This window comes from Triticum urartu, chromosome 3 (assembly GCF_003073215.2).
Source record: "Triticum urartu cultivar G1812 chromosome 3, Tu2.1, whole genome shotgun sequence".
NCBI lineage: Eukaryota > Viridiplantae > Streptophyta > Magnoliopsida > Poales > Poaceae > Triticum > Triticum urartu.
In genome coordinates, this window is record NC_053024.1 from 553,320,626 (window position 1) to 553,325,729 (window position 5,104).

A 5,104-nucleotide genomic window follows, 5' to 3' on the forward strand; every position below is an offset into this window, starting at 1 on the left:
ACGAACGCGGTTTGTATCTCTCACACACACCCACGTAGGTGGGGGACGTGCACGGAGAGAAGAGGTGCATGCACGGCGCACGTATTCCCGTCTCTTTCCCAACCACACCCGCACGGGTACATGGTGGAGCTCATTTCTGTATGAAAAAGGCAGCCCACGTGGTAATTTGGCACGTGTACTGGTTGTCCACTTGGTGGAGGGAGGATCGTCTACCATGGGTGAACAAACAAATTGCGACTTGGCGTGTTATGTTAAAAAAAGAGGCAAACCATGTGGGGCCTACCTTAGAGGCAAGGCTCTATACACTGGAGTACTTTTGATGTGTCCCGTCAACTCGCAGAACGAGGAGAAGCTTGCTTAGTACACCGTCTCCCCCGCCCATGGGCGTGGTGGCTCGCAGGATGAGGTGAAGCTTGCTTACTACGCCTTACGCCCGCTCCCTCGCCCATGCGCGCGGTGGCTCGCAGGACGAGGAGAAAAATTTACTACTCCCTCCGTTTACTTTTTTTGACTATACACAGTAGGGCAAAACCCCACTGCAATTTTTATATTATTAAATAAAAGCAAGGGTCCAACAGTACAAAGGCTTGAGGTAAGCCAGAAGAAAGAAAAAAACTATCTACAGAAAAGAAACAAAATTACAGAACAAGGCTGTCAAGCCAAGTACAGAAAGCCCTAGCATAGCTCTTTTTAATTCTGAATCTTAGCAAGTTAAGCTCTTCAAGGAAAATGACTTTCCACCTCTGAATTGTAGGTTGAATTGCTTGAAAGATCAGATTGTTCCTTGAGATCTAGATAGCCCAGGAGGCTAGAATGATGATTTCCATGAAGAATGGTACATGTAGTTTCTGCCTGAGATCAGCAAAAGCTTCAAGCACAGAAGCATTAGCTTGTCTTGAAGGGCATAATAGATCCCAACACTGGGTTGCAAAAGGGCAGGTCCAAAACAGATGCTGCAAGGTTTCCTCCTGAGGACAGTTATTGACAGCACAGTTGTAGCTTTCCAGATGGAAGGTTTTCCTGCGTAGAAGGTTCCTAGTATTGAGCCTGTCATGAAGTAATCTCCAAAAAAACACCTTGTGTTTGGGCTGGCAGGAGCTATTCCAAATCCAGTTAAACTGCTGGGGCACTATTCTAACTCCCATCATGACTTTATAAGCCTTAGCAACTAAAAATTGACCATTACCCCAAATGTAACTCCAGGTGTCAGTGCAATCTAGGGAGGCAGAGGACCTTAAGGCAATACAAATGTCTTCCATACTTTCAAATTCCTGGAAGGCTTGCACAGTGAGGGGAAGGTGGAACAGATCCTCCAGAAATTCAGTATGAATAATGGTGTGCACAGTAGTGTTCTTGTTCTTCACAAAGGAGAAAAGGTGTGGGAACAAGTCCTGTAAACAAGCTGAATGCCACAAATCAGACCAGAATAAAGCACTTTTACCATCCCCAATGTGACATCTGGCCAAAGATTTGAAGTTGTCAATGAGCTTGAGATTTGCCTTCCACCAAAAGGATCCAACCCAATTACTGCAAGGCAACAAATCATTGCTATAGTAATTTTCCCAAATCAGGTTGACCCATGGAATGTTATGCCTATTATAAAACTTGTGTAGGTTCTTGAGAAGCAGAGCTTTGTTCTGAACAAATATATCCTTCACCCCCAGACCTCCTTGATCCTTAGGTCTACAAACAGTGCTCCAAGCAACCATAGCAGGCCTGTGGTCCTCTAGGTCAGGGCCTCTCCAGAGACAATGCCTCAAAAACTTGATAGCTTGAGTTTTAATGGTTACAGGGACATCGAGGCATCCCATGAGGTAGATCAACAGAGAGTTTAAGACAGATTTTACTAGTAACAATCTGCCAGCCAGTGTCATGAAAGAAGATAACCCCACAAGCTTCTTCTGTAGTCTTGTGACAAGAGGAAAGCATTGCTCCACAGTTGGTTTATGAAGACCCAAGGGTGCTCCCAAATACTGAATGGGGAAAGATTCTCTTTTGCAATGGAAAGTATTTGTCAAAATTTCCACCTTGTCTTCTGGCACATTGATTGGGATGAGGCTTGATTTATTATAGTTCACTTTAAGGCCAGTAGCATCTGCAAAAGTGTTGATGAGTGCTTTGAGGCAATGAAGTTGCTTTGCATCAGCTTGGAGGAGAACCAGAGTGTCATCAGCATACTGGACAATGGGAAAGTCAGGGCATGACTCCACTTGCAGAGGTGAGGTAAGCAAACTCAGGTGCATGGCCTTATTAAGAATTGACTAGAGCAAGTCAGCAGAAAGCACAAATAAGAGTGGGGACAGAGGGTCTCCTTGCCTGACCCCTCTAAGACAGTAAAACTTCTTGCCAGGCACACCATTAAGCAAGATAGCTGATGATGCAGAAGTAAACAACATTTTAATCCAGTTGGTCCATCTGTCTCCAAAACCTTTGGCCTTTAAGATATCCAAAATTGCCTGGTGCTCAATGGTGTCAAAAGCCTTTTCAAAATCTAGTTTAAGCACAATAATTTCTTCTCTGGACTTATGGCATTGATGCAGATACTCATATGCCCATCCCAAGCAGTCATGGATGGATCTTTCCTTTAGGAATCCATATTGGTTGATGTGCACCAATTTGAGAATCACTTTCTGCAACCTGTTAGCCAACAACTTAGTGACAAGTTTAAGACAGCAATTAAGGAGTGAGATTGGCCTGAAGTCATTTGCTGTCATAGGAGTGTTTCCTTTAGGAATTAGGGTGATGTAAGAGGTGTTTAAGCTCTCAATTGAGATTTGCCCAGCATGGAAGTCCTGAATAAATCTAAGCACATCCACTTTAATAATATCCCAACAAGATTTAAAAAATTCATTGTTGAAACCATCTGGACTTGGTGATTTGTCAAGTGGAAGGTCCTTGACAACTGCATTGATTTCTTCCTCAGTGAAAGGTAGCTCCAGGTTATCAAAAAGTGTTTGATCCTGCCTGGGACCAAATAAGGAGTCCAAATTAAAGTGCATAGATGTTTTGTGAGATGTTCCCATTCTTTTCTTATAAGATTCCCAGAGAATTGCAGCTTTCCCAGCATGATCAGAAATTTCCACTTGGTCATCATTTTGAAGAACAGCAATATGATTGTGCCTGAATTGATAGAGGCTTTGGTATGGAAGAATTTAGTGTTTTCATCCCCAAATTTTACCCCCTTAATTTTACCCCTCTGCTTCCAGTAAATCTTTTGGTTTCTCAGAAGAATGAGTAGCTGATCTTTGAGAATAGCCCTGCAGTTCCATTCATGAATGTCCAATTCTCTAAATTCCTCAAAGAAATCCCAAAGAAAGATGAGCTCATTAAGTTTAGCAATTTGAGCTTTCAAACAAGATAAAGACCTGGCCCACAACTTCAAAGCTCTCCTCAAGTTCTTAAATTTTGCATTCAAACTTTTAACAGCATCAAGATTTCCCACTGGGATGCTCCAAGCAGCAGCAACCACCTGTTTAAAGTCTGAGTGTTGCAGCCAATAGTTTTTAAATCTAAACACTCTTGCTTTTGGAATAGAAGTGCCAATTTTAATAACACAAGGCAAGTGATCAGAAATAGGTTTTGCAAGAGGGAGCACAATAGTGTTAGGGAAAGTGGTCATCCAAGAGGCAGAAGTGAAAAACTAATCCAGTTTGACCAATAGAGGATCTTGCTGCATGTTACTCCAACTGAATTTTCTTCCCTACAAAGGTAACTCAATTAAGACTTGGTTGCTGATTGCCTCATTAAACAAAAGCATGTCATTAACATCTCCACCAGGTCTGTTTCTGTCTGAAGGAGCCCTCATAAGATTAAAGTCACCCAAAAGAATCCAGTCTACATCTGCAGGCATGTGAATGTTCAAAAACCAATTGATGAAATCAACCTTGTCCTGTGGGTCACAGGGACCATAAATGTTAGTTAGGATCCAAGACTGATTGGATAACAAACTGGTAAATTGGACTGAGAGAGAGAATCTGTCTTGTGCAATAACTTCTCCAGTAAACTGTGCACCATTCCAAGCAACTAACAACCCCGCCAGAGGCTCCAACAGATGGGAGGAAAGCAAATTTATTAATTCTGTTAGGACAGAATTTTTTAATGTAAGCTGTGTCAAAAGTCTCTCTTTTAGTTTCTTGAAGGCACAAGATGTTGCAATCACTCTCATCATTTTCTGCCTTAGAGCCAACCATTTATCTTCAGAATTCATCCCTCTAATATTCCAGTTAAGGATATTCCAGTTTCTGTTTGTGTTATTCATGAAAACAATAGCAATTTCTGCACCAGTAATCAAGTACCAACACTTGATCAGCCAAGAGGAAGAACATAAGGCACAGTGCCAGGAAGCAGAGCACATCACAAGAGCAACACAACATCCACAAACCACACATCTCATAGGTCTTGATAATAGAGTACACCAGCAGATCAACAAGTTCCATAAAGTACCATACTTCCAGCATTACATCATTCATTAAGAAGGCCCAGTAAGAGCAGCAGGGTCCAAACACACTACTTCTTAAAACCCTAAACCAGCAGATGACAACTAACATCAAGAGGAGTTGGATGGATTGTCCCCTCCCTTGGCCAAGGGCACCTTGACCAAGTCCTCATCTTGCCTTCTCCTGGGCTTCTTAGCCAGCTTGTCCTCCAGTTCCCTCTCAGCAACCTTACAGAAAGAAGCAGTGAGGTTTTTAACAACTGACTTTTGAATGATGGGAGGAGCAGCATTGCAAGGCAAACAGTTACTATTTGAGCAAGAATTCCTTTTGTAACCAGCATTATCCTTTTTGATTCTATCACTTCTCCTTACCTCAGTTTCAACCAGGGGAGTCTTTCCACTCCTTCTCTTCCTCAAATTGTCAGAGCCAAAAGGTTGCGGTAGGTCCTGGGATTCCACATCCTGCATATTGGAAGCCCGTCCAATATTTTCCTTGCCCTTATCATTGTTAGCTTGCTCATTAATGTCAATGGCCTGACAAATAGGTGCATGAGAAGCAGGACACTTATGAGGAATGTAAAATACAAAAGCATGTTCCATGTTTTCCACAACAGAGACAAGTTCCCACATTCCAGACTTTAGCATATTAACAGTCCATTCAAACTTTTC